Source organism: Bos grunniens, chromosome 5, assembly GCF_055505025.1.
Source record: "Bos grunniens cultivar Pamir isolate PY7600 chromosome 5, Bosgru_T2T1.0, whole genome shotgun sequence".
Lineage (NCBI taxonomy): Eukaryota > Metazoa > Chordata > Mammalia > Artiodactyla > Bovidae > Bos > Bos grunniens.
Genome location: NC_141169.1, coordinates 23,980,413 through 23,995,490, shown reverse-complemented (window position 1 = coordinate 23,995,490; position 15,078 = coordinate 23,980,413). Strand labels below are relative to the sequence as shown.

At 38.4% G+C, this 15,078-nt stretch overlaps 1 protein-coding gene across 1 annotated transcript in view; it reads left to right on the top strand.

Annotated features, from left to right (window-relative positions):
• The window catches only part of UBE2N (ubiquitin conjugating enzyme E2 N), a 40,561-nt gene that overhangs the window by 19,108 nt on the left and 6,375 nt on the right, over window positions 1-15,078 (top strand). The gene's annotated exons all lie outside the window — the stretch shown is intronic.

Here is a 15,078-nt window from a genome sequence, read left to right as displayed (position 1 = left end):
GGGTGATGCCTACAGGCACTTCAGGTGGGCTGGAAGCCTGGAAGAGGCAAGTCCTTTCTTGCAGTTTTAGCACCCACCTGTGTACAGAGGTTAACAGCGAGCCCCTGGAAGAGTAAAAATACGGTTTGCAAAGTCCCACCCCCAGAATCATAAGTATAGAATTTATTTCAGTTGAAAGATATTTAATCTGGCACAGATAAAAATTTCCCAGTGTAGAGGTTTTAAAGACAGAAACTGTCTGACTTTCTGGTCCAGCCCTTGATAGGGAAGAGCAGGAGTCCCCTGAGATGTGGCGATATTTGGCTTGACTTGAGTCCTGCAGAGGTAGGAATATATACAGGTTTTTAAAATGTGTGTGTATTTCTTTTGATTCTTTTTTTTGAAAGCATTATGTACTCTTTGTTCCATATCGTTAAATCCCCCACTTTGTTTAGTCAGCCCTCAAATCTCAGGAAAGACGGAACTGCATGCCTTCAAGTGGGGATTAGAGAGAGAGTATGCCAAGGGAGACAAGGTCGCCTGTCCTTGACCCTGCATCAGCCTTAAGGACACTGCTTCCTATATACTACCAGAGCAAATTAAGAGACATGTTTATTCACCTAACGTGAATGCAGAGGTGTGAAGCTCTGATGGATGCTGAGGATTCCAGACTCTTAACTGTGATGTATGAGAAGAGCTCTTGACTATAGAGTGGCCTTTTGGTCTGTCTTGATAGGTTTCTGTGCACATTTCTGAGGATTAAATGAAACTGTATAGTATATGAACATCCAGGTCAATTTTAAGGATTAATCCAGTTGTCAGTTCCTGCACCTTAGAGTTCTAACTAAATGCATCTAGCTATCCAGTTCTTTAGGCTCTGAAAGTTCATGTCCTGCCCAAAGTTTGGCCATTTATTAGTAGTTTAATGTCTTAAGGTTTCCTTTTGTGTATGTGGTTCTGGCATTGTACATGCTATAACCCAGACAGGGTCTTTTAGTTGCAAGCATTTTGCATGTTTAGTGATTTTTATTGAGTTAGGAGTTTAGCAGCAAATGGTGTGCCCTACCTTGTTGGCTCTTGGGTTTTCTCCTCTTTTCTCATTTCTCTTGCATTGCTCCACTGCTTAGATTCTCTCGTGTCTGGTCAAATTGTGTTGCTCCTGCCCCCAAATCCTAGCAATTACTCACTCAGGCTTAGAATAAAGAACCCTGTTTCCCTAAATTAAGACCCGTTTCCTTCCCTCAGTAAGCTCATGACACATACTATACTTTTTTCTTTTAAATCAACTTTAAATTTACATACAATTACATGCACTCATTTTAAGTGTACAGCTTGAGTTTTGACAAATGTGTACAGCTATGAAACCACCATCCAAGTTAAGATTCAGAACATTCCATCACCCCAGCAGAACACTTAATTAAAAGATCATACTGTTTTGAAGTATGTTTTCAGTTTATATAGAAGGAATATTTTTCTACACTGTTAGATTTATAGCATCTTTTTCCCCATAGACTTTGCTGTGATTTAATCTTTGTTCTGAATTTTAATTAAGGATTGTCTTGATGAGACATTATTACTTTGAAAATAGGGTTATTCAAAATGCACATTCAGTTTCTTTAGGTGATTTTATTTAGTGTTCTTGTTTTTTGTTTTTGATAAGTAGTACTTGCACGTTACAAAATTCAACAAAGGGGTACTCCTTGAAAAGTGTCCACGACCTCTGTGTCCCAGTCAGCAAATTCCTTTTCTCAAAGAAGCCGTTGTTTACTTGGACAATTTAAATCAGTTATTTTATGATTTTGTAACATTTTTTTGGTTCAGATGTATTTCTACATAATATATTACTCATAATATGTTACTCATAATATATTACTCATAATAGCTCACGTTGCCAGCAGGCCCTCATTCCGGCATTTATATTCTTTAAATGTTTGATCACGTTGTTTTAGAGACTCAGGCTGTCTGGATGAAGTGGATGAATTTGACCCAGTATTACTGTACACAGGTGCTCTATCAAATAATACTTCGGCCTTAGTGTGTAAATTTGTGCCTATTTCAGTTATATTAAAATCTGAGTTGTTGTGGTCATTTTTTCCTCTGGCTAAATAGCACAGGACAAAATAAAATCTGAAATCACAGAAGAATAAAAAAAATTATATGTACTGAGTTATACTTCAGTTGGATCTCTTAAGATTATTTAACTTACAACCAAATTGATAATCTGTGAAATATTGAAATCTTTAACTTCATGTTAGTTTGGTTTCTTGAGCAATTTTATTTCAAATTCTGCCAAAAATCTTGAGGTAGAGGATGGAATCTTTAATATGTCAGCGAGTTAGTATTGAGCAAATTATCATTATTAAAGTTGAGGAATGTAACTGTTGGAGCCTCATGGTTGCTAAAGGGACAAGAGAAACAAGCCTGCTTCCTCCGGTGCTTATTAGTATTTGGTCCTTTTAAGTGCACAACCTGTACAGAGGGTATCAAGGCCAGAACTTTTTAGCAGAAGTTTGAGATAGTGTGTGAAGATTGGGTTTGAAGTTTTAAACAGTCTTCTTTCTGCGTACTTCAGCGGGTGTATAGCCACTGTCTGGCTTGTTAAAGCCTTGAGCCTACCATTTTTGAAAGTTAGATCTGTTCATTCATTTGGAATGTGAGACACTGTGGTGCTCAGTTTTGGGACTGTAAACCTTAGTGCGTACGTACTCAGTCGCTTCAGTCATGTCCAACTTTTTGTGACCCTGTGGACCGTAGCCCACCTGGCTTCTCTGTCCAAGGGATTCTCCAGGCAAGAATACTGGAGTGGGTTGTCATGCCCTCCTCCAGGGAATCTTACCGAGGTGGGGATTGAACCTGCGTCTCCTACGTCTCCTGCATTGGCAGGCAGGTTCTTTACCACTAGCTTCACCTGGGAAGTCTATAAACCTTAGACCTGGGCCTTGACCTGTAGGAGCTGGTGTGGCTTGGAGACTGGCAGTAGGGTGGCAGGGCGTGCCAGGGGTGCCCTTCTGGAGGAGGCGCACCCCTGCTTTGCAGCAATATTAAGTAGCATTTAGTCAGTTGCTTACGTGTTATGTGACAATTGATTTTCAAAATGGTAGAAATGCTGCTTTGTGGGCAGAATAATGTCTTATGGCTTAGACCTACTTCCTGATTCTCAGGAGCTAAAGGATTTTGTCTATGTGGAGACGTGTGGTAGGAGCATAGAGTCTGGGGCCAGGCTCTCTGCACTTGATCTCTAGCCCTGCCAGATACTAGCTTGGACATCCTCACTTGACCTCTCTGCTTCTTTATCTGCTTAAATATACTAATCTTGATCTAGGGTGGTGGGGAGGGTTAGAGTACAGAAAACAGAGCCTAATGTAATTCTGAGCCTTATTTAATATTGCAGATTACTGTTTTCTGATTTTGCAAAGATACTGCCTCTCTGTAAGTCTAAAAAGAATGAACATCTTTTGTGTGGGAAAGCTATGATTGTCATTTCATGTTCAACAAAATAGATGATATTAAACATAGCTCTCTGAAGTGGGGCATAGATTTTTAAAGTAGAGCAAATGTTCATTTGTCAACAGTCGGTAGGAAAATGGGATGTTTGGGATAATCATATATTTTGATTTTATTAGAATTATATATATATATTGAGAGAGAGAGGAAGAGTTAATTTTGCGTGTGTTAGACAGTACTAAACTATTTTTACAAATACTAAACTGAAGTTTTATTCTTTAACCCAGAGTGTTTAGGATCTCGCGCTGCATAACTTCACGGGGTGCCCCTCATGCAGACTGAGCGGCACGTTCTTGGAGTTGTGCAGTGTGGCACAACTTGTGAAAGGATGCTTATTCGGAGGAGGCAGAACTCTCAATATCTGATTGTTTCCTCATTTATCATACAGTTGCATGCACAGTGTGAAAAAAACTTAATTTTTCCTTTCTGGTGGTTTGGATTTCAGACAGAACTGTGTCAGTGAGACAGTTGGATTGAGAGGGCAAGTCTGGAGCAACTGTAACTTGTTTTTGTTTGCCTCACTGAAAATTTCAGCTGCTCTGCCTCCATCTGTCTTATTGTCTGTTAATATCAACAGAGGCCTTTCCTATTAGTGGAGTCCTCAAGCTTTTAGCACTTGAATTTTCCTGTGATTGCCGTGTTTGAAACCTGAAGTAACTAGTAATCAAGGAAAAGGATTGAATAGATGATGTCTAGTAGTGGTAGAGGTGTAGCTGCTAGCTGGTAGGCCGGCCAGGGGAAGTGCCTATTTATGTCATTTGGTTTGCAAAGAATATTCATTATCTATAAAGCAACCAGGAAAGCACCATGCAGTGACATAATAAATCAAAAAGTGTAAACGTATTAAACTGTTTCTAAGGACTTTTGTCTTTATCAGAACAAATATGTGCTGGAATATTAACCAGATTTTGGTTATTAGGAGTATGGCAATTTTAAGATTTCTTTTTTTTTTCTTTTAATGAGCAGGTGAAATAATCTTGGGGGGAAAGCAGGTACCATAAGCAACAAATTTCTTCCTTATTTAGATATTTAAGCATTGGCATAGATGCTGGGGATATAATACTGTATGCATAATATCCCTTTTCTCAACAGGAAAGATGAAATATTGAGTATTGAACAGTGATTACACAAGGTTAAAGAGTATTACAGAAGGGGACTTTCCAGTAGAAGGAAGCATACAGCAGTAAGATTTAATCCATTCCAATAATGTTCAGCCAAGTTTAGTGCTAGAGAGAACCTTTGAAATGTCTAAGGGACCACATTTTAGTAGGTGGAGGAGGTAAATGAATTTGTATGGTTTTATACAATTAGAACTGGAATTAAATTCAGATTCTTAGCTCTAAAGTTTTTTCCCTAGGAGGTACACCAGGCTGCCTAGTTGAAGTTAGCTGTCTAATGTGAAGTTAGCTCCCTCTTTAAAGGCCCTTAAACTTGGTAGAAGTTCTTTGATAAAGAGATTACCCAGCTTCAGTGCTCTCCTCCTCTGACCCCGCTTAATTCTCAAAGATAGCTGCTACTTAACCTCTTCACCCCCAACCCAGGCCATTAGCTCTTAACCTTCACTTTCTTTTCTAATTTAGACTTTATTTTTAGCAAGCAGTGAAAGCCAGCTTTGGCTGTTTTAATCCGCAGTAGTATTTACTGGGTTATGATATATCTAACACAGCCTTCAGGAGCTCCAAAGGGAGAGGCAGCTAGGAACAAGGCTCAGACTCACATCACTGACTTCACTGCGGACGTTGCATGCATCACACACTGCAGTGTGGTTGCTGATGCTACACTTGGCTGTCTATGGGTAACTCCTGCTGTTCCTTCCAGAAGGGATTCTTATTTCGTATCTTTAGTTTCTGAAGCACAGGTTTTGAATGCGCCTGGGTCTCACATGCTGGGTTGCAAGAGAGTTGGGAAATAAGACTAAAGCTTCTGTTGAGGCAGGTGAGGATCTATGAAGGTTGGGGAGTGTAATCTCCAAATATATGGGGAGTGTAATCTCCAAATCTTCTAGCTGTTGGGTAAAGGAATGACATTGCTGTCAGGTAAAGGAATGACGAATGTCTTCTGTGAATCTCCTTTTGCCTTATGGTGCCAGGCAGGCCTATGTGTGACCATAGATAATTTTTCTTTTCCTGTAACAGTTACTTCAAATTTTTGCATTCTTCTCAAGCTCTCAATCTGAACATTGCACTAAGGAGGAGGAGGGGAAGGTATGAACAAATGGGGAATTTTTATCATTGCTTAATAGTGGACCAATTTATAGATAAATGGCTAAGCTTACACATACGGGCTTTAAAATGAATTTCCAACTTCAAACAATGAGTTAAAGCTTGGAGAAAGAAACCCATAGTCTAGATCATTTTTAACTTATCTGAATTTTTTGAAATGTTACAGGTTCACTGGTTTTTGCTGGTGTAGCATCACTCATAATTAGTGTTCACCATACAGGAACAGGCATTCAAAAATCTTCTCTATTTCTGTTCAGGATAAATTCAGAAGACACCCTTACACGTCCCCTCACAGAATCTTAAATATGCGAGTTTTTTTTGTTTACAGTTTATTAACAGTGCCTTAAGTGCCTTGGCCAATAGCAACCCCAGTGATGAGGTTTTACTGTTTTTCAGCCCTCCCTTCATTCAGAGTTCCAAGATACCATTCCGAAGATGGAATTCATTAAAACAGTTACGTTATTCAAATCATTAAAGGCTTATTTTTATTTTTTGTCCTACAGTCCAGGCCATAAAGTTTATGGCATCCATCAAATAAGAAATCAGGAGAAATGGAGAAATAGCTTCTATGAGTCTACTCATGTCTAATTACAGTGCTGGGTATTCAAAGGACATTTTTATCACCAAGAATTTCATGAGTGTTACATGAAGGAGTAGTTGATATCGTCTTTAACTGTGATGTCAATATTTACAAATCCTATGGAAAAAAACGAAGGGAAAAAAAAGATGGAGATGTAAAGTTTCCAGAAAACAAAGTGTCTTTAGAAACAGCCAAGAAAAAATATGCCCTGATCTAGTCCTGTTGTTCATCTAGTGTCTCTGACTCAAACCTGAACCTACTCCAAGACCTTGACATTCCCATTCTAAAATGCATCTTTAAAAGACTGACTTATGTATACTTTATGAAATTTTAAGTCAAGAACAGTGTATGCTTTATACTCAGGTTGAAATGAATTCCTGGGGTGGGAGGGGGCAACGGACTCTCTTACTCAGAGTTAGTTGATACAGTAATACTATGAGCAAAGTAAGGAATTAATACATTTGTTAGTAAGTTTGTATTTCAGAGTCACAAGAACATTTTAGAGCACAATGATTTGTGCAGTATGAGAGATAAAATGGCTTACCATATAACAGATAGTTTGAGGTCAAAATTATGTATGCCTTTCCGTCTCCAGGGGATCTTCCCAACCCAGGGATCGAACCCAGTCTCCCACATTGCAGGTGGATTCTTTACCAGCTGAGTCACCAGGGAAGCCCAAGAATACTGGAGTGGGTAGCCTATCTCTTCTCCATCAGATCTTCCCAACCTAGGAATTGAACCGGGGCCTCCTGCCTTGCAGGCGGATTCTTTACCAACTAAGTTATCGGGGAAGCCAAAATTATATATGTCAGGTTTTAAATCAAATATCGCATATTTTTTTTACCTTATTTATTTCAGTAAGACTATATACTTTTTCATTTGACAGTCCCAAAAGAAAAATAAAGGTGACATGGTTTAATTTACCTTTTTCATGAAGCACTTCTACATCACTGTGAAGCCTTCCTTAACTTCTGTGCTATTTTATTGTCATGACAAACATTTGAGATTTACTGTTGTTATACTGTAGTGGTTACTCTTTTTCTTTTTTAATTTTATTTTGGCTGTTCCAGGTCTTAGTTGCAGAGAGAGAAATCTTTGTTGCTGTGTGCACGATCAAACAGAGATCTGATGTGAGCAGAGATCTCAGATCTGCATGATCTGAGCAGAGGTCGAGCCCCAGGACCCCCACTTTGGAGTGCAGAGTCTTTGAGCCACTGGACCACCAGGGAAGTCCCTGTCAGTGGCCACTCTTGGTTCATCATTTTCCTCATGTGTAGAACGGGTGTGAGGATTAGAGGAGTTAATGATACATTTCAAACATCAGGATTTGACCTAGTTTGTTTTTATTACTTGAACTTTTCTACTCTCTGTGAGTCAGGAAAGTTTACTTGATAATTGCATGGAGCCCCTGACCTCATGGAGTTTACTGACTAGTGGTCGGGAGTATAAGACACAGACTGCAGCATGTCCTCGTGCGTTTAGTGGGGAACAGTAGATGAGGGAATCAAGGAATTCAGCCTAACAGCTTTCCTTGGTGGATACACAGTTTGTTAGTAAGAATTTTCAGATTTTTGTCCACTGTCAGTGATTGGAATAATTGTACATGTCGTTCCTGGGGTGGAAGTTACTAACACAGCAGGTATGGTAATCCTTCTCATTAGCTCTGTGTGGAACCTGAGTGTGCTTGCTTTTATTCCTGGAAGAAACCTGTATTTAGCACTTAAAACTACCATTTGGTAGCTGGAATGCTCATCTTCAAATAGTGTAGGGTCCAACTAAGTTAACCAGATTATTGTGCTAGTTATAATAAGGGGAGTGGAGGTAATTAATGCACAGGAAACTGGGAGTACAGGGGAGATGCTTCCAGACTAATCAGACCTGAGGAATAAGTTGGTCAGATATACTTAGCCTTTGAAAAGTCCTTCTTTGACTCCTAAGTCTCCATTCCTTTTCACTGAACTTAACACCAAAGTATTGATCTGGTCTTGGATAGAGGAGAAAAATTAAAACAGATTTCTTGTGCAACTCATCCCATCCCATCTCTTGGGTATTACTCCAAGTAGAATGGTATTACTTTCCTAACAGTTACTTAGCAGTCTGACAGGAAGTAAAGTTTTTCAACAAAGTGTGATACCTTGGTCTAAAATCTAAGATTTAGCCCTTAGTATCCAGAGCCTTTGAAACAGTTACCTCCATTTTTCCTTTTCTGAATATACCACCTAAAAACAAGTATGTGGGAGTAGAAAAAGGGAGAAAAAGGAGGAAGAAGAGGGTGTGCCTTGTGAATATACCACCTAAAAACAAGTATGTGGGAGTAGAAAAAGGGAGAAAAAGGAGGAAGAAGAGGGTGTGCCTTGAGAATCATCATTCTCATCTAAGTTTAGAATAAGCCGTTTTTAAAAAACGGTGAGTTAGGATAACGTGATTAATTTTTATGATCATCAGATTTTTCATTTACCAAGGAAAAGGAATTAAAAGTAGATTATGTCTTATATCCACTAGGGGGTAGTGTGAGCCATAAAAATTAAAATTATTTCTCACTGATTAACCTGTTTCATCATGAATTTGCCTTGTTTGAATCAGTTTTTCTCCATGCAGTGTTTTTTAATTGCTATAAGTCATCATTTTCAAATACAGTCTTATGACTGTAACAAACAGTAACACACATTCCTGTCTCTAGTGATTGAGATGTTTTGACTTTACTCTTTTTTGTTTTTTTTTGTCTGTACCCTCTGGCTTGTGGGATCCTAGTTCCCTGACCAGGGATCAAACCTCTGCCCTTTGGAGTAAAAGCACCTAGTGTTAACCACTGAAGCACCAAGGAATTACCCTGACATTACTTGTTTGTGAAGAATTTTCTGAGGGGAAAATAGGGCTTCCCTAGTGGCTCAGACTCTAAAGAATCCACCTGCAATGTAGGAGACCTGGGTTTGATCCCTGCGTTGGGAAGATCCCCTAGAGGAGGGCATGGGAACTCACTCCAGTATTCTTGCCTGGAGAATTGCCATGGACAGAGGATCCTGGTGGGCTACAGTCCATGAGGTCATAAAGAATTGGACATGACTGATCGACTGAGCACACACAGGGATACTTTAAAGTTTCTCTACCAAATTTTACTCATTATATGAAATAAAGCAAGTTATTCTTTATGACCTGCAAGTAAAATTATTATATAACAGGATTGTCTTCTGTTTCACTGTCCTGTTTGGTAGCTACTAGCTTCATGTGCAGATTGTAGTTGAAAGGTGGCTAGTTCAAATTGATATGTGCTGTAAGTATAAATTACACACTGGATTTTGAAGACTAAGTATGAAAAAAGATTATAAATTATGTCAGTAAGTTTTACATTGGTTATATGTTGAAATGCTATTTTGAATATATTGGGTGAAATAAAACATTAAAATTAATTTTATCTTTTTACCACATTACTCTTTAATGTGGCTACTAGAAAATTTTAAATTACACATGTGACTCATAGTTCTTGTCAACAGCACTGCTATGGAGAAAAGCATTCACTGACCCATTTTTATCATGATGTACCTCTACCTGGCATTATGATTTGTAAGGAAGTAATACAATGAGGAAGTTGAGCACAACTTTGGTTTTGTTCCTAAGGCAGCTAGAATACATATGGTCACTTCTATAATTAAAAAGACATACATGTTTCTAAAATTTATTGTGTTAATAAGCAAAATCATATGATAAAAATCATAGGGCTCATGGATAAGATGTTAGGGACATAATACTCAAAAAACATTGGTTATGTTTTTTAAATGCCCACTTAAATGTCAAGGGTGAACTTGCAGATGCTCTCAAGTAATTTACAATTGTGTTTATAATGAAAAATTGATCTTTGCTTTATTGATAATCGCCCAAAAGAATTCCCTGTTAATATTTTAGAGTCATTTAAAGATATAGTGACAGGTTGCAGTAGACAGAGTAGGCATCACTGAGGCATTTCTCATTTCATGACTTATGATAAGAAATTGATGAGTTATTTAGTATACTCAGATCTTAGATGAGTTAAAAGATTCACAATTGCAGTTTTGTGTTTCAGAGAATATTCTAAAAGGGGGAAAATCTAATTGCTGTAGGTATAACATGTGGGGGTTTACATGCAAAGTGTGTTAGTTTCTCAATTGTGCCGGACTCTTTGCGACCCCATGGACTGCGGCCCACCAGGCTCTTCTGTCCATTGGGTTCTCCAGGCAAGAATACTGGAGAGGGTAGCCATTCCCTTCTGCAGGGGATCTTCCGGACCCAGGGACTGAACCCTGGATCTCCTGCATTGCAGGCAGATTCTTTACCGTCTGAGCCATTAGGAGGTGTATATATGAATAGTTAATAAATGGGGCAACTTTTCACACATGCAGATTACCACTGTTTCTAAAAATACTGTTATCTAAAATTTTACCGTACATAATTCATTACCATAGAACGTGTGAGACCTTATACTATTTCATAGTGAAGTGAAAGTTGCTCAGTCATGTCCAACTCTGCAACCCCATGGACTGTAGCCTGCCAGGCTCCTCTGTCCATGGAATTCTCCAGGTCAGAATACTGGAGTGGGTAGCTATTACTTTCTCCAGGGAATCTTCCTCTAATCCAAGGATTGAACCCAGGTCTCCCACGTTGCAGGCAGATTCTTTACCAGCTGAGCCACCAGGGAAGTGTACACACATTATTATTGAATCTAAAAACAGAAGTCCTAATAAATGGAGTTTAGTGTTATTATTTACAGTGGTGTCGTTCTGGGATTAGCTCTTTGAGTCCCAAAAGAGCTATTGATAATCAGATCAATTTGATGTTATTTAATTCCTTTGAAAGTATTTGTAGCATGAACTGCTGTATGCCTTCGGTAAAATGAGATATTTTCCTTGAGACCTAATCTTGTTGCCACTTAAATTCATATTCTGCTTTTATGTACTTCCCTTTCTGTTTTTTAGTAACCAGTTTTCTAAACATAGTCTACATTACTTTTCTATTTTCATGGCCTAACTTGAGTTATACTTGAGATTCAGTCCCAGGATTGCTTTTAAACAGATAGGATCACAAAATGCAACTAAAAGTTATACTCTGTTTTCTTTAAAAATGAATACTGTTATTTAATAAATCTTGAGACTTGTTTCTGTGCTTTGTTCTTACCCTGTATTATTTTTCAGTTGGTTATGTGTGGACTGGCCTTCTTATGTGACTTCATTTGTCAAGTCATTTTACAATGTTATCTCATAGCAATTCTACATAAGAGGTAATGTTAACTATATAGCTGAGGAAGCTGAAGCTCAGAGCAGTGTAAATTTCTGCAGAAATGTAGTTAAGTGAGGCAGTAATAATTTGAACCTGTTGTTTCTAAGACTTGAAGAATACTTCGCTGTCTTTCTGCCAAAGGATAGTATAAAACTAGAATGTGTCTCAAGTTAACTGTGTGTGAGTAGTAGCAGAAGGATTTTAGTTCCTACCCAGTTTTTGCCTTTTTAGGGGAAAAAAAATCGACAATTTCTGTGGGGGAGAGTTGTTCCATTTGGTTTGGGTTTTATTCTCTTTTTCCTCCTGTAATTTATGCTGTGGGTTTGTGCTGTGTAGTCAGATAATTATGCACGGGTATTCATTATCTCAAAATCCATTAGAACTTGAGAGCACATAAAAACTATTACAAAAAGTTTTGCATATCCAAGAGCTTATTCTAGAATGTGTTCCGATTAAATCTGATACATGATCAGCTCACATGATGCATTTAATATGTATGTTTTTAAGAAAGTGTCTGATTTTGAGGGTGAACTGAAGATGAGGAAGTGAAGCTCCATCTGTCTGTGACGATTGTACTGAGTGATTCTGACCCTATTTTCGGATGTGACCTTGGAGGGCTTTCTGGTAGCTTTTTATAGCTTTGAATAGAGCTGCCACTGTTTTGTGTAACCAGGGAGCGGTGTTTTGGGACTCTTGGACCCCAGCTTTTTTCCCCCAGCCTCTCTATTGATGACTTTCTAAAAATATGAAGAATTGGGATAAAACAAAAGGAGGATGGAGGTGAGGAGTCAAAATTCAAGGAATTTTACCATCACTTTTCTCATTCCTTTACACCTAATATTCATCCTAATATCTTTACTTTTCCTCCTAAAAGTGAAGACCAGACTCCTGTTCTAGTTACATTTTGGAAAATTGCCTAAGATGGGAGGCTTCTTTATTGCCTCTTGAGATTTTTAATGCTCCAAAAATGTTTGACTTTGTTTGAATCTAAAGAATATTTTGCTGAAAGTAGTTTATAGCATTTCAATTTTTTATTTGCCCTGGCATTGGAATGATTAAAATCAAGCAAGCTAGTCTTGAAGCATTACTCTAAATGGCTATGAGTTTAACACATTTTGGAAAAGAATTTGATTTTATACCTGCATCTTATGACTATTCCAGTATATAACTGTACTGATAGAGAACTCTTTTCTAGTATATGCATTACAGGCTGTAGAATGAAGTAGTGTAAGGTTTATAATTTTTCTCAAGTGAAATCAGTATAGTATTCTCATTCATTGTTTTTCATATCTAGAAGCTTAAATACTGCAGTGTTCTAAGTGTTTTTGACTACACATACATATTCAAAATGTTGAAAAGCACTGAGCACTCAGTTGCTCAGTCGTGTCCGACTTTCTGCGACCCTGTGGATTGTAGCTGGCCAGGCTCTTCTGTCCAAGGGATTCTGCAGGCAAGGCTACTGAAGCCATTCCCCTCTCCAAGGGATCTTCCCAACCCAGGGACTGAACTCTGCATCTCCTCCATTGGCAGGTAGATTCTTTACCATTGAGCCACCAGGAAAGCGCTGAAAATGTACTACTCATGCGTAATTGACTGGAGATACATCAATACGTTTTTAGAGGGTGATACAATTAATATTACCATGGGAAGTTGTTAGAGCTTAAACTTGATCAACTTCTGGTTGTTGTTATCATTCATGGTTTATTCTGTTAGGGTTTTGTTCCAACCTTGTATATATATTATAAACATAAAATTTTCAAAAATGATGCATCACAAAATTTTGAGTAAAGAGTTTTCTCGTGAATTTTATGTAGATGTTTTTCTTGTCAGCCTAGTGACATGTATACTAATGTCTCAGAAGATGATCGTTCTTCAGAATATAGTTCTGATTAAGATGACACGAATATTAGACCAACAAAAAGAAAACCTTAGTGATTGATTCTGATACAAAAAGTGAAAATGAAACTCACATTGCTGGAGTGAGCTCTTTTGCTTATATAGAAGAGTGGACTGAAGAAATTTCGTGAAAATTATAAGACTTTTCATCTGTGTCAGTTGTAACTATTGAATGTAATAACCTGCATAGTGTCAGTGAAATAATTAATTTTTGGCCAGCTAAGAGAAAAATCGCCAGTCACAGGCGTTAGTTTCTGCAAAAATCCCCTGGTCAATAATGAGCTAATATATAAAACTATACATACTATTGTCAGTTTGTGTGTTGAATATTAACATTTTTCTGACTAAATATCTATAAATATAGATTATTTCTCCTAGTACCTGAGTGGATTCTTTTTCTTGTGTTGTGTGCATCCTGCTTTGAATAAAAACTGCTTTAATGTTAAAGATGGAATTTCTGATGGTTTATTCCCTGTTCTTTGTATCATTGAATAGATTCATGATTCAGCAAGTGTTTATGGAACATCTGTAGTACTGCACACTGTTCCAAAGCTGAGGATTCAGCAATAAATGCAACAAACACAAATCCCCTCTTCCGAACAAAATAAGAGGGATATAGTACGTTTAGAGTGCTAGAGAGAAACTATGTAGGGGGTGAGAAGGAGCCGGGCTAGAGGGAGGGTGTGGGATAGGGTGGAAAGGTGTTTGCAGATTCAATTATGGAGGCTTCACTGAGAAAGCACATCTGAATGGAGATCTTGGGATCTGATGAAATTAACACTTAGTGGAGTTCAGTTCAGTTGGTCAGTCATGTCCAACTCTTTGCAACTCCATGGGCTGCAGCACACCAGGCCTCCCTGTCCATCACCAACTCCTGGAGTTTACTGAAAGTCATGTCCATTCAGTCAGTAATGCCATCCAACCATCTCATCCTCTGTCATCCCCTTCTCCTCCCACCTTCAATCTTTCCCAGCAACAGGGTCTTTTACAATGAGTCAGTTCTCCCCATCGGGTGGCCAAAGTAATGGAGTTTCAGCTTCAACATCAATCCTTCCAATGAATATTCAGGACTGATTTCCTTTAGGATGGACTGGTTGGATCTTCTTGCAGCCCAAGGGACTCTCAAGAGTCTTCTCCAACACCACAGTTCAGAAGCATCAATTCTTCGGCGCTCAGCTTTCTTCACAGTCCAACTCTCACATCCATACATGACTACTGGAAAAATCATAGCCTTGATTAGATGGACCTTTGTTGACAAAGTAATGTCTCTGCTTTTTAATATGCTGTCTTGGTTGGTCATAACTTTCCTTCCAAAGAGTAAGCGTCTTTTAATTTCATGGCTGCAATCACTATCTGCAGTGATTTTGGAGCCCCAAAAAATAAAGTCAGCTACTGTTTCCCCATCTATTTGCCATGAAGTGATGGGACTGGATGCCATGATCTTCATTTTCTGAATGTTGAGCTTTAAGCCAACTTTTTCACTCTCCTCTTTCACTTTCATCAAGAGGCTCTTTAGTTCTTCTTTGCTTTCTGCCATAAGGGTGTTGTCATCTGCATATCTGAGGTTATTGATATTTCTCCCGGCAATCTTGATTCCAGCTTGTGCTTCCTCCAGCCCAGCGCATCTCATGATGTGCTCTGCATATAAAT